This window comes from Rhinatrema bivittatum, chromosome 8 (genome assembly GCF_901001135.1).
Source record: "Rhinatrema bivittatum chromosome 8, aRhiBiv1.1, whole genome shotgun sequence".
NCBI lineage: Eukaryota > Metazoa > Chordata > Amphibia > Gymnophiona > Rhinatrematidae > Rhinatrema > Rhinatrema bivittatum.
The window spans coordinates 68,665,009-68,680,460 of NC_042622.1; positions in this window are offsets into that span (position 1 = coordinate 68,665,009).

A 15,452-nucleotide genomic window follows, 5' to 3' on the forward strand; every position below is an offset into this window, starting at 1 on the left:
TCCTTGAAACCTGACTACACCCTGTCTGCTGCCTGCCCTGTTCTGGACTTTGTCTTAGATCACCCTCAGAAATACTTAAGTCCTGCTGGCCGCCAGAACCCAAGGGCTCAACCTGCAGGGGAAGTGGCTGGTACTGGTGAAGCTTCAGCCTGGCACACTTCAAGGCGCATTCTCCAGCTGTCATCATAGGCTTCATGGGCAACCCCACGAGGCAGCATCAACTATGCTGCAGCACTAAGGGCTCACATTCACTCCACTCATCAAAAATTGCTGAAACCATGAGCTCAGCAAATGTGTTTTCAGTTCAAGCCTTTGCCGGATTGGTCTCCCAAATGCAGGAGCCAGAAGGCCAGCTGAATTCCCTGGCTGGTCTCCTGCAAGGTTTCACCAAGCATGCCCAGCAGCAGCTTGACCATGTGACTGGTTTACTTCAGACTCTGGCCCAACAATTGGATGTCATGCAGGTCCAACTACCAACTCCATCTCCAGCACCAGCTCTGGTGAATCCTCCACCAGTGCCCGTTCTGAACTTGGAATCCATAATGCAGCTTCCACCACTTCCAAGATACAGTGTTGATTCCAAAGGATGCAGAAGGTTCCTGAATGTATGCAAAATGCATTTTGAACTTCAAGTGACTCATTTTTCTTCAGACCTTGCCAAGGTAACATATATACTCTCCTTGTTGGATAGCCTTGCCCTTGCCTGGGTTTCTCCCTTGTGGGAATGAGATGATCCTCTCTTTAGGAGGTTGGACAACTATGTGCAACAGTTTTGTCTGATTTTTGATAAGCCCGATAGAGTTTCCTCAGCAGCCACAGAATTACTCCATTTTTGTCAAGGCACTTGCACCATAGGTGACTATGCAATAGAGTTTCATACTTTGCCTCCAAGCTTGACTGGGGAGAAGATTGTCAAAAAGGCCATCTTCTGGCAAGGACTAGCTGGGAGAATAAAAGATGAGTTGGCAGGCCAAGATCTTCCCCATTCTTTGGAAGCTCTCATTGCTCTGAGGTTCCAAGAACAAGCTCAGGAGAAGAAGGCATCTCACCGATCTACTCATTTGAACCCTGACTTCCAGTATCCCATGAAACCTGCCATGGACCCTTTGATGGTTATTGCCTCCAAAGAGCCCATGCAGTTGTGTAGGATCCGGCTCTAGGAAAAAGAGAAACAGCAGCAAAGACAGCATAAATTCTCTCTACTGCGCGGCACAGAAATTTCGCTAACCTTTGCCCAAAAAGCCAGAAAATCCTCGGAATGGGGGCTTAGTGGGCAAGACAGTACTAAGTCACCTAGCTCCCTCCCTACAGACAGTGGTACCGGTATGTCTAACCTTCATTGAACACACCATAAAGACTGAAGCTTTATTTGATTCTGAAGAGAGGAGCAATTTTATTTAGGAGTCACTATTTCGCCAGTATGGCTGGCCCACACAACCTTGACCACCGTGTGCATCATCTCTTCAGTTTATGGCGAACCTTTGCCCTGCTGCCTGACTATGGCCACAGTTCCCATTGCCATGAAGATCAGTTCACACCAGGAAAACATCAAGTTTTATGTACTATCTAAAGCAGTCAACACTATCATTCTGGGGTTGCCTTGACTCAAATGCCATCAACCTTCTATTAACTGGTCTATTTTGCAGATTACTCAGTGGGGTCCCTATTGCCAGGAGCACTGTTCTGCCCAGATCCTGCTTTCAGTCATGGTGACCCTGACCATCTTGCCAGATCTGCCAGGTCCACCATGCCAGTATACAACAATCAACAACCTGCATTATAAATAGCAACCTAGGAATATGTTGCCTTATGGCTCTGCTGACCACCAGGATTCCTGAAGCCCTTTGTCCTGGAGGTAGAAGCCACTGCCATTGAGGCAGGGGCTGTTCTTACTCAACATGATGACTTTGGGACTTATAAGCAATGCGTGTCTTTTGCCAAAATATCATTACCTGCTGAAGAAGGGTATCAACTGGTGAATCTTCCATTTTCATCGAAAATCAAAAAATTCTCAGGATCCTCTGGAACTCATGACGAACTTCCTAGGCCCCCAGATGGTGAAAGGATCCCATTGATGTTCTCCCCAGAAACCGAAGACAAGAGGCCTGGAGAGGAGGCTTAGAAGCAAGGGGAGCGGGGTATTGTTATATTTGGCAGTCGTGGCAGCTTACCACGACTGACTGAATTCACCCTAGTCTTCCCCTGACACCACAGACACTTCTGGGCTGCTAAATGTGCAGCTTCCTTAAGCACGCACACCAGTGAGCACTACCTGATGATGTCATCCTGGGTATTTAAACCCAGCTATGACTGCTCTTCTTTGCTTCAGCTACAGATCCCCTGCATTGCAGTTGAGCACCATCCAGCCTTGCTCCACCCAGGCTTCCAGGCTTTCTTCGTTCATCCTTACCTCATCCAGCCTTCCAGCCTTGCCTCGTTCGGTCTTCCAGCCTTGCCTCATCCAGCCTTCCAGCCTTGCCTTGTCCAGTCTTCCTTCCAGCCTTGTCTCATCCAGCCTTGCCTTGATTCAGCCTTGTCCAGCCTTGCCTCTCTCTGTCTTGTCTTGTTCCTGTTCCTGCCCTCTCTCTTTTGCCTTGTCCTTGTCCGTGTCCTCGGATTCTGCCTTACCTTGTCCATTTTGTCCTGACCTATCCCTCCATGTCTATTCTGTCTTGGCCTGATTCTCCGGGTTTGACCTTTGCCTGGATCTTGACCATCCCCTTGCTTGTCGCCTAGACCTGACTTTGCCTTGAATCTTGACTATGCCCTTTCTGCTCCTTCCCTGACTCTAGGCCTGTTTCTGGACTTTATCTTAGATTACCCTCAGAAGTACTTAAGTCCTACCGGCCACCAGAACTCAAGGGCTCAACCTACAGAGGAGGTGACTGGTACATGTGACGCTCCAGTCTGGCCTGCTTCAAGGCATGTCCTCTAGCTATTGGCATAGGCCTCTTGGGCTCGCCATGAGGCCTAAGAGCTCACACTCATGCCACTTGTAACAAAGTTATTGTAAACATAGAAAAAGTAGAAAAATGTCAGGGTAGAGGGTCTGGTTGCAATGGGGGGACTTCAGGCTGAAGAGCCAGGAGGGTCTTTATGATGGACAGGTCAAATGGTAGACTAATTGATAAAACTGGTTATTTCATTGCCACGCCCATGTTATAAAATGGTCTGACCTACACATATAAAAGCATCAAATTAACACGATTAAAATCTACATGCGTATCCTTGTAAAATTGGAAGTACAAATACATGGCAATAAGAGTTGCATACCCTTATGCGGCTAATTTCCAATTTATTCGGCTAAGTAGTGCCTTTCCTGCAACTTAGATGGACAAATTTGAACTTATTCGGATAAGTAGCGGCATCTATCCCACTATATTCTGATTCTTCCAGCTAAGCAGCAGCAGGTTTGTGTAGCTGGATAAGTCTGAAAAGCACTACTTGTCCATCTAAGTAACATTTTTCAGACTTATCTGGCAACATGTTGCAATTTAGCGCAGCTTGTGGTTGTAGATATGCAAGTATATGTATTCATATTTTACAATCTGTGCATATCATTTGTGTGCAGGTTATAAAATATAGTAGTAAATTACTGTGTGCCCATATACACATACATATGGGTGCAGACGAGCCATTTTGAAAGTTATCCTTATGATGTAGGAGTCTCCTATGTGAGACAGAATCAAAAGCTTTGCTGAAATACAAGTAACTTATATTCAGCGCATGCCAGTGATCTAATTGTAAAGAGACAAACAGCACATCAAAGTTTTCACCCGCAGTCTTTGCATCAATTTTCAAAGTGAAAGTATGCATGTGCTTTAACTTTGAAAATTACCCTTTGCACCTACTTTTTGTGTGGCTGGAATTTTGTTTGAAAAGTGCATGCAATTGCAATATATACTCATACTTTTCCTGATCTAAACACACCCCTGGGAACACCTTCTTCTCTTGCAGCTAAAAGCAAACACATTCAGGGCCGGTTTTAACATTTTTGTTCCCATAGGCAAAGTGCCGCAGCAGGACCCCTGTGAAGCTGTGCCAGCATAAGGCTTCAAAAGAAGCAGAAATAGGCTCCTCTTTGGCCTTGGACTTTTGGCGCCTTCAAAATGTGGCATCCTAGGTAATGGTCTATGTTGCCTGTGTCTAAATCCCAGCTAGCACACAATGTCAAACATATATTTTTCCACCATATTAAGGGTGGGCAATTTTCAGACAGCCAATTAATGTGGATAAAATGCTTTTCACCCACTTAAATCACTTTGAAAATTGCCCAACTAGTCACACAATCAAAATACATTGATCAGATTTGTTTGATGCAATCTCAATTTGGTAAAACCATACTGCCTCAGATCCTGCAGTTACTATTCAAATTGATGGTTTTGTTAAAAGGTCAGATTTAAAGATTGGTTTGCTGCAGTTCCATATTTTAGATTAAAATGATAAATTTATGGTTGCTATTATCATTCATAGTAATGACTATACTGCAAATTATTTTTTAAGCAAAGATTAGGGATGCGCATTCATTTTATTATTTTACATACAGCAATTTGTTATGCATGTAAAATCATATTTGAATAATAATGATTTTATGTATACATGCAAATGCATACAAAAACACATTTTATGTGCATAAGTAATGAACCAAAATGAAATTAAAAAAATGCACACCCTTCAAAAAGATCCATCTGTGGATTTTGAATTAAATATATGTGTATATAGAAACAGACAGACTACTACTTGCTGTATGTGGCCTCAATTTATATACTATATGGGATAGATTTTAAAAAGGAGTGCGCAGGCGTACATGTGCACGCACTACCTGGCGCGCACACTTGTACACCCGATTTTATAACATGCGCGTGCAGGTGCGCGCATGTTATAAAATCCTGGGTTGGCGCGTGCAAGGGGAGCACAATTGTGCACCTTGCTCATGCCGAGCCACTCGGCCTTCCCCCATTCCCTCCTAGGCCACTCCGAAATCGGAGCGGCCTTGGAGGGAACTTCCCTACCCCCCAACCTCCCCCGCCCTTCCCCCCCTACCTTTGTTGACTTCTTTTTTTTATTCCACAACTTACTTCAGCCCTGGGGCTGAAGTAAGTTTCGTGCGCCGGCCAACTGCCAGCGTGCGATCCCTGACACAGCGGCAAATGGCCACTGTGCCTGGAGCCTCCAACCCCACCCTCGCCCCGCCCCCACACCGACCCACCCCGCCCATGCCCACACCCCGCCCCGGCCTTGCCTCGCCCCTTTAGTAAAGCACCGGGACTTACATGCGTCCCGGGGCTTTACGCACGTCGCTGGGCCTTTTGAAAATAGGCCCGGCACGCGCAAGCCCGGTTACACACGTAACCTTTTAAAAATCCATCCCTAAATACCTAGAAAAAGTCACTATTTATGTCATAATGAGATTCTTAAATATTATAGATTTTATATACCATGGATCGCTTAGACCTGGGCCTTTTGTTCTTAGATGTTTCTATGTAACAATAAAGATTTATGCCCCTTTAGATCTTGACACTTCAGCTTTTCCATTACTGCATAAACCTGCATTTCATATTTCCAGGAGCAGAATGTAGGTAATGTATCAGTGTTCCAGCAAGATAAAATGACATTTATAGCAATAGTAAATGAGATACTCAATAATTTTATACATCCTACTGGAAAACCCAATGATTTCTCGAACCAGTGCAGATAAATCATTTTACTGTCCCATAGAATTGTTTTCATCAACAATCGCTCTAATGGAGCAGGAATTTCCCTCTAATATGGTCAACCCATGTTTTAAGTTTGTTAAACTTAGGTATGGTTTCAAAAAAGGTTTCATCCTCATCAGTAAATGTTATTGTTTTAAGATCCCCCTTGTAGCAGCTTAAACAGTAATGCCTGGTTTGGTAGTAGGCAAACAAACTATTTCTAGGTACATCCCAAGTTTCCTGCAACTGTTGATATGTATATATCTGAGCAAGATCTATGAACTGTCCCAGACAGTACGGCCCAAGTCATTTCCATGTCTGAAATATCCCATAATCCATTCCCCCTGGAAAAACTGGACTCCCCACTAAAAGTATAAATGAGGAAATGTTATAAGCATGCGTGTGTGCAGCCCTCTCCACCATCGCCATATTCTTCTAAAAGCAGGGCACCAAAATCCCCATGCTCCCCTTGTGGGTAATTTTACTCTTGCAAAGTGCAAAACGATTTACCAGATGATAAGGTCGAGCCATCTCCTCCAACAAACTGTCAATGTGGAATTTGTTGTTGAGGGTTACCCGATCTTGATTGTAACATACTAAAGAAGTAAATGTTGTAAACTCGCAAATCCGGGAGAGCCAAACCTCCCTGAGTTCTAGTCCTGCACAAAGCTTTGTAGCTTATTCTTGCTCTTCTCTTGTTCCAAAGAAACAATGTTACTAAAGATTTAAAATTTTTTAGTTCCTTTTTGCATTTTCACAAAAGAAGGATTGGCAGATCATATAACAATTTTGGCAGAATTATCATCTTCACATTGACACACCTTACTATTATCAACAATGGATAAGACACCCATTTACCTTACAGGGCAGCTATAGAGTCTACAATGTGTGTGATATTCTTTTTATAAAGCTCTTTCTCTGTACAAGTCACCCAAATCTCCAGATACCACAAGCAATCAACATTCCATTTAAAGGGGAAAGCATCTTACCATTTAGCTGATTGAGATAGATCAATGGGATATGCCTCTGATTTATTTTATTTTATTTTATCTTTAAGTCCAAAAATCTGCTAAATGTTTCTAGTATTGTAATTATATCATTTAGACAATTCCTTGGATTTTTAATAAAGAGTAGCGTCCATAGCGCATCCTTTTAGCCCGGAGCGGCAGCTGTCAGCGGGTTTGACAGCCGACGCTCAACTTTGCCGGTGTCGGTTCTCGAGCCCGCTAACAGCCACAGGCTCAGAAACCGGACGCTGGCAAAATTGAGCGTCCGGTTTTTGGCCTGACAGCCACGGGCCGAATTCACATTTTTTTTTTTTTTAACTTTTTTTACTCTTCGGGACCTCCAACTTAATATCACCATGATATTAATTCGGAGGGTGCACAGAAAAGCAGTTTTTACTGCTTTTCTGTGCACTTTCCCGGTGCCGGCAGAAACTAGCGTCTACCTTTGGGTAGGCGCTAATTTCTTAAAGTAAAATGTGCGGCTTGGCTGCACATTTTACTTTCTGTATCCCGCGCGCATACCTAATAGGGCATTAACATGCATTTGCATGTTGAGGGCGCTATTAGGTGCCGCGGGTTGGACGCACGTTTTCCGCCCCTTACTGAATAAGGGGTAAGGGAAAACGCGCGTCCAAGAGCAGGCTAACAGTGCGCTCCGTCGGAGCGCACTGTACTGTATCGGCCTGAATGTAAGTGTGGACATCAAGGGTTGGTAGTAGTACACTTCTTTGTATTGGCACTGTCTGGCCTCTGCAGATCATCACCCATCCAGAAGGCAGCTTAATTTGTGGTATGTGGTAAGCTCTTCACATCTGTACCTAACCTATATGACCAAAATACCTATTTTTCCCTTGTTATACAAACTTGGGAGGCAGTGCTGCATCATCACTACCATCGGTGCCTCCCTGCTGCCCCCAGCTGTTCAGAAATGAGTAGACAGTGTGGGGTTCTGCTATTCTACTGCCTTTCTATATTCGTTGTATGAATGTATAGCTGTACACGGTGTGAGTCTTCCTCCATGATGGTGACTGTGCCCAAGATCCTTCTCTCACACCTGTTTTGCTGCTCCTTCAACGTTGGGCATTTATTTTCCTTGCCCATATGGCCATACACCCTCCTCTCCCTCACCCCCTCCCTCCCTTCCCCCTTCCCCCTCACACCCTCCCTCCCTTCCCTCTCACCCCCCCCCCCTTCCTCTTCCCCTTCCCCTCACCCCCTCCCTCCCTTCCCCCTTCCCCCTCATCCCCTCCCTCTCCACAGCATGCCCTCACTTAGAATGAACACACCAGGTTGTTAGGGAAATAAATTTGTATTTGCAATTATAAAACCTATGTACAGATATTGTAAAAGAAAATTGAGGGGATGGGAACTGCTATAAACTAAACATATTTACAAAAATAAAAACCCCAGAAAGTTAGGGAGCCAGGGACAGGAGAGTATGGTCACGCCTGATGGACCAGATTCCCCAGGATCGATTCAGCTGGGCCCAGCAGCTGTATCGCCCTGAGGATCTTGTCCGTCCGGCGCTCCAACCTCTCCAGGTGGGCCATGAGGGCCCCTCGTGCCCCACACGCCCCCCTCACATAGGCCCGGAACTCCCTCTGCGGCCTCCCTCTACAGCCTCCCTCACTTGGGCCTCTGCCTGGCCCAAGTGAGGGGGACCGTAGAGGCACCAGAGGGCCACCAAAGCCTACTGGGGCCATGAAAGGCTGGCCCCTGGGTGCCCCCGCGTCCCTAACTCCCCAGGCAGAATGGGGAGGAGACCCTACAGGGGGGGGTTGGGAAGGCCCAGGCTGCGCCTCGCCCTCAGGAAGTGGCAGGCTCCTGCGGTGTCATCTGGCGCCGAGGGGGGGGGGGAGAACGCCACTCCTCCCCTGGAGCGGCTACTGCTGGTTGGGGTGCTGGAGCTGGTCCCACCTCCTCTTCCTCATGTGCTGGAAAAGAAACAAACTGTTCAAACTAAGCAGTACATGTAACTCCAAGCACATGTCTTTAGGGCATGATCTTCTATGGGTGCTGCATGGCCCACCTCTTCTACACATGCTGTGTAACGGTGGTGTGGGAATGGACTGGGCACAGGGTGCTCTAGGACCCGGAGACAGCTCAATGGCTCCTAGCATGCCACCCAGTTGGTGCTGTGGTGGAAATAGTTTGCTTGCTGGGAGCCAGCAGCCACAACTGGTGGTAACTATAGTCGCTGACTTAAGTTTAGGCCTTGGGGTGCCATGGAGTTAGGGGAAGGTGGTTCGGAGGGGTAGGGACGTTACCTCAGAGGCTACTCATATATAGGAGCTGTTCCATACCCCAGCATTTCATAACAGACACATGCATGTGGCCCTTTCTACGATGGGTAGGTCACCCATCGTACAGTATAAGGGATGTCTACTTACCACCAGCCCCAGCACCCACCACATGCAGCCGTTCCAGCCACCTCCTCTTCTTGAGGCGCAGCCAACAGGCCTTCTTCTTCATATCCTCTATGACAACAAATGGAGAGAATACCATGATCTGACTGTGCAGGTCCAGCACTCATGAATGTGAAAATGACTGTTAGATAAACATTTCGGACCACTGAAGAGTATTGAATGAGATAGAGGTCCTTCACAATGGCCTGTCAGATTTTCCTTTGCACCCTCCACCCCAAAACATTCTCCTGCTACACTTTGTTTGTCAGTTTGTTCCCTCCTCCCAGTCCCAAAGTGCTGTAGTACAGTAGGTAACACTTACCCCACGTGGGTGGGAGGCCCTGCCATTATATATGGCCTGGAGTCTCCTCCAGGCCCTCCGCAGCACTGGGAAGTTTGTCCGTTGCCCTCTTTGGGGGAACAGGCGCCGTTCCCGAGCCACCACCAGGGACCCCAACAGCTCGATGTTCCTGGTGGTGAAGTTGGGCTGCCTGCTCCCCCTGGCCGCCATGTTATCGAGTGTTTCGCACATTCTGGCGCACCCATGCGGTCACGTACGCACAGGGGGGTGCACCCATTGCACGGGGCGCGCAAGTGTATTTGCGTGCATAGGTAATGCTACTGCACACAAATACATTTGTGTGCGCCCCCATGCAAACATCTTTGGGCCAAAACTTGCTCGGATTCTGCATAGCGCATGCACAAATGCGCACGCTATGCAAAATTCAAGCGCCCACCTACGCAAACACCGACGCGTGCCAGTAGACACCGACGCGCGCAGGTCTTAAAACCTACCCCTAACTGAGAAGGTTCAAAATACAGATAATTAACATTCTGATGTTTCACTAGACATTTACATGGATATCGTAGTATAAACTGTGCACTAAGGGGCAGATTTTAAGACCTGCGCGTGGGCGTACATATGCGCGTGCTACCCGGCGCGCACACATGTACGCCCAATTTTATAACATGCACGCACACGTCGTCCGTCCTCCCACGGGGTACCGAGTCCTTGGTCGCATAGGGCTCCACCATAGTCCAGGGTCTCAGTCTGCTCCGAGTCTTCGAACCGCCTCTTGGTTGGGACAATTGCTGTGGATCTCTACAACACTGCATTCTCTGTCCTAACCAGCCCAAGGGTCCACGAACATAACAGATAGGACCTGTCATGAAGGCCGGTATATAAAAGAATTAAATAAATAAATAAACAAATAAATAAATATATAATTATATATCTGTTAATTCAATTAATCAAATTCTAAAAACTATTGGATTTTGATTTTCATGGCAATAGCAAATTAAACACAATAGTACAGAATCTTTAGTTTTATATGTCTCTTGGAATATGCAGATTTTTCCTGAATTTCTATTTTGAAGAGAAGTGAGTCCAGTACCTTTATAGTTTGAGAGAGTAATTGTCAAAGCCATTTACTGTAAGGTCCCCCAGGCATGCTGATACTTACTGGTAGGAGTTTAGTCCTGAGGCAGGAAGAGGGATCCCAGCTTAGTGGAGCAAGAACTGGAGGATGAGTCTTGGCACTGGAACTTGGAGCAGGAACTGCAGCAAAGGTTAGATCTGCAGACTGTAGTCAGGACTGGAGCTGGAAACTTGGCAGAATTGGAACAAGGCACTGCAGTTAGAGTTTAAAGCTTGGCAGGCTGGAAATCTGGAAAGGACTGGAACAGAGAGCTACAGTCTGGAGCTTGGCAAACTGGAGACAAAGTAAGGCAGTGAGTGACTGCCGCTGAAGTTTGGGGGCAAGGCAGAGTGGATATGAGGCGAGGCAAGGCAAGGCAACTGGAACAAGAGAAGGCTATACATATTATTTTGCCTACAGATTCTATCCATGCAAAAAGCAGGTGCAAAATCCACTGATACTTTGTAAACATAGCAAGTTTCAAAGTGAAAAAAGTATATGTGTACTTTCCATTTGAAATTTGATGCAAGGTCCACAGGTATAAAGCACCTGCAGACCTTGCACAAAAGCAAACAGTTTGCAAATTTCCTTTTGAATGTTTTGTGGCATCCTGTAGTGCTGACAGACTGGGTCTCAGATCCTGAAATGTTTTGTGGAACCTCCTCAGTCTGTGGTGAATTGTATTCCTCGCTCATTAGTATCACACCATGTCACTGTCATGCCCGCAACACCTCAGCATTACACCAGGGGTGGCTGCGTGCCAAACATTTTAAAGCGACAATGCCAAGAAGTTGCTCAAAATATACTTGAGCAGCCCAGGTTTCCTCTCAGGAAGTGCCTGCCTTCCTGTCTTGGATCTTAAAATAATTTGTAACAGCAGTTTTTGGTAGGAGATTAGTGCAGAGAGATTAAAGTTAAAACCTGTTACTATCTGCCCCTAATGAACACGATGGCTTCACACTGCATTGCTTCACCACCATACAAATGTTTACAGCAATAGAAAGCCTTCCCAGTCTTTTCTATTGGAGGGGTGATGTCTTGCATTGAAATGCAATGTAGTTTATGTTACACTTGCGTCAACTTTTGGGCTGCACACCTTGACAGAAATGCCACATTCGGGCTTGATTTTCAAAGCGCTTTACACATATAAAACCCAAGCAGTTCCTAATTGTGTGGCTTGGTGGCGAAGTTTTGAACTGCTCTATTGCCCCCAAAATAGGAAGGCCCCCTAGTTAAAATGTATTTATTAAAACACAATGGGGTAGATTTGATAACATGCGTGTGTGGCCTGGCGCGCGCTATGCCCAATTTCATAACATGCGCGCGCAAGAGCATGCATGTTATAAAATCCTGGGTCGGCGCCCGCAAGGGGGTGCACAATTGTGCACCTTGCGCATGCCGAGCCACACTGCCTTCCTCCGTTCCCCCTAGCCTGACCTTCCCACCCCTTTACCTAACCTTTCCCTCCCCCCCCCCCCCTTGCCCTACTCTAACCCCCAAACGTTTTATCCTACCTTTTGTGTCTGCCTCCGGGCAGGCGAAAGTTGCACGAACCAGCAGGCTGCCGGCGTACGATCCCTCAACACAGCAGCAATGGTCGCTGTGTTGCCGGCCTCTGGCCCCGCCCATGTCCATGCCCCCACCCCGGACCGCCCTGCCCGTGCCCACGCCCCGCCCCTTTTGAAAAGCCCTGGGACTTACACGCGTCCCAGGGCTTTATGCGTGCCGCCGGTCTTTTTTAAACTAGACCCGGTGCGCGTAACCTTTTGGAAATCCAGCCCAATAAGTATTAGATTACTCAAAGTGGTGCATATAGCCAAACAAGTGGCAAGTTTGGATTTGGATTTTATATTCGCCTTTGCAAATCTGAACACAATGTGAATTACAAATCAGGTACAGCAGGATTTTTACTGTCTCAGAGAGTTTACAACCTAAGGACCTCATTTAATAAATATTTTTCCCATAGACATAGAATGGGAGAAGAGCCTTTGTAAATCAGGTGCTAAGTTTGTGCCTTGGGCAACAGAGGGTGAACTGAGGGGCCGATGCAATATAGTGCGCTCAGCTGAGCGCACAGTGTTTAACCCACTGTTGGACGCAGGTTAAATAGGCGCTAATCCACCCCCTAATGCAATAGGGTGATTAGTGTCTATTTAATGTGCATCCGAAGCGGAGTGACTGAGTTAGCGTTCATCACGTGCAAATGCCTGGAGCAGGCGTTAATAGCTAAGTGCACTGAAAAGAAGTACAGAAAAGCAGAAAAAAATGCTTTTCTGTGCTTCTTTTTTAAAGTAAAAATAAATAAATAAATAACTCGGCAGCCCGCCGAGTTGTGAAGACCGACGCTGTTTTTCATAATTGGCCGTCTGCCAGTAATGAAAATGGCCACCAATAAACTCGACGGCCGTTTTCATTACTGGCAGACAGGCAGATTATGAAAACCGAGGCCGAGTTTACCGGCGTCGGTCTTCATAACTGGTAGCCGTGGCGGGTCGCATTAGCAAGGAGGCGCTAAGGTCGCACAAGTGACCCTAGCACCTCCTTCCTAGCACGACCCTCTAATTTACATATTGCATGGCGCCCCCTTGCGGGTGCCATGTGTGCATTAAGAAAGCGGGCGCTGAAAAGTCAGCGCCCACTTTCCGTGAAGATTATTGCATCGGCCCCTGAGTTAGTGGAATTTGAATCCTGGCTTTCCTGGTTGTCAGTCCTCTGCTGTAACCACTAGGCATAACATAACAATTAAAAACAAAGCCATCCCAATCAACAATCAACACCAGCAGTAGCAGCCACTAATCTGCCCCTTCTAGGATGTTTACTCCTGGGGGAATTCTGCACAAAAAAAATTAAAAATTCTGCGCACAAAAGCTTAAAATTCTGCAAACTTTATATTGGTCAAAATAACACAATTTACATGACAGTCTTTAAGTAATTATCGTATTTGCCGGTGTATAGGACACACTTTTTCCCCCTGAAAATAGATGAAAAATAAGGAGTGTGTCCTATGCGCCGGTAATCAAAATTTACAGCGTCTGGTGGGGGGAGAGAGATGCGGTGGCATCGGGAAGCGATGGTGCACCGCCCAATTGGCCGGTGCTGGGCAAAAGGGGCTTGCCGAAGCTCCTCATAGGAAGAGCATTCCCTGCCTACTTACTGGTACTTAGGAGGGCCCATTACGGTAACTTTAATTGTTATGTTTTGGTACGGTGTAATGTCCTGAATGCTCTAGCATTCCCCGCGCCTTCGCTCCCTGACGCCAGTGTGACACTCCCCCCCCCCCCCCCACCGGACACTGTTAGTAATTTTGATTACCGGTGCATAGGACCTGCAGAATCACTCCCCGAATTGTGTGGCGCGTCACTCCCCCCCCCCCCCCCCCACCGGACGCGGTTGATTTAGTGCCCCAAAATCAAATTATTTTTTTCCTTAAAGATATGTATAAAAAACAGGGTGCATCTTATATGCCACTGCGTCCTACACGCCGGCAAATGCGGTACATTTTAAATTAATACAGAAAAAAGTTATTACTTAGAGATGCTGAATTTTTTATATTTTGAGCAGAATTTCCCTATAAATTTACTCTAAGAGTGTCCCACTCACTCTCCCTACTCCCCTGACCACTTTGTCCTCTCAGGCCCTAACTCTTCTACCTGCCAGAATCTCTCCCCTCCACCTCTAGGCTCAAACCCTTCCACTCTATCGCCAGTCCCAGAGTTTGACCCCATTCTCAGTACTCCCCCTCACACAGGCTCCCTCTGTCCCTCCCTCTCTCACACACATGCTCTCTCTCTCTAGTATACATACACACACCCTCATACAGGCTCCCTCACTCTATCACACACACACATCCCCTCATACAGGGTCCCTCTCTCTTGCATTCACACCCACACAAGCTCCCTTTCTCTCTCACACATACATCCTCACACAGGCTATCTATGTCTTTTTCTCATGCACCCCTTCACTAGGAATGTGCATTCGTTTGAACGAATGCACAATCCGCAACATATAGGTCCCTATTCATTGCATTTGTGGGTCCCCCACGAATGCAACATATCATACGTTTCCATTCTTTTGGTTCGCGTCGCGGTGTTTTAGAAATAGAAGGCCATGTGAGAGTAGGGGCAGAGTGGCCTATCGGGGGATCAGACTTCCCCCGATGGGCCGGACTAGCGGATCACGTGGCCTCCTCTACTCCAGACCATTGAGGGCGCCGGGCCAAAGAAATGAAGAGACTGGCGTGGCCGAAGAAAAGAAGATGGCTGCTGCCAGCCGCCGCCGGAGAAATGAAGACTGGCGCAGTCAGTCGCCGACGGAGAGCAAGCCGGCAGGGCCGAAGAAAACAAATCGGGGCAGCCCGAGACTAGGCCAAAGAAATGAAGATGGCCACTGCCAGCCGCCAATGGAGACAAGCTGTTCAGATGGGGGCCTTTGTGTGTATATGTATTTGAGATCGGAAGGGTGCTTTTGTGTATGTGTATGTGAGAAAGGAATGGTGCTTGTGTGTGTGTGAGAAAGGAATGGTGCTTGTGTGTGAGAAAGGAATGGTGCTTGAGTGTGTGTGTGTGTGTGTGTGAGAAAGGAATGGTGCTTGTGTGTGTGTGAGAAAGGAATGGTGCTTGTGTGTGTGTGTGTGTGTGTGTGTGAGAAAGGAATGGTGCTTTGTGTGTGAGACAGGGAAGGTGTTTCATATATGTGAGATAGGGAGGGTGCTTCTGTATGTGTGTGGTGTATATGTGAGTCAGGGAGGGTGCTTGTGTGTGTGTCAATGTGTGTGTGCGAGAGAGACATGGACATGTTTTTGGCTGGCTTGTGGCATTGAGAGAGGGCATGTGTGTGATTGAGCCTGTTAGTAAGTGATATAGCCCACAATCGCAAAGAATACCAATAGTGTCCAGATTAAGTTTTTCTTTTACCAAGAACCTATAC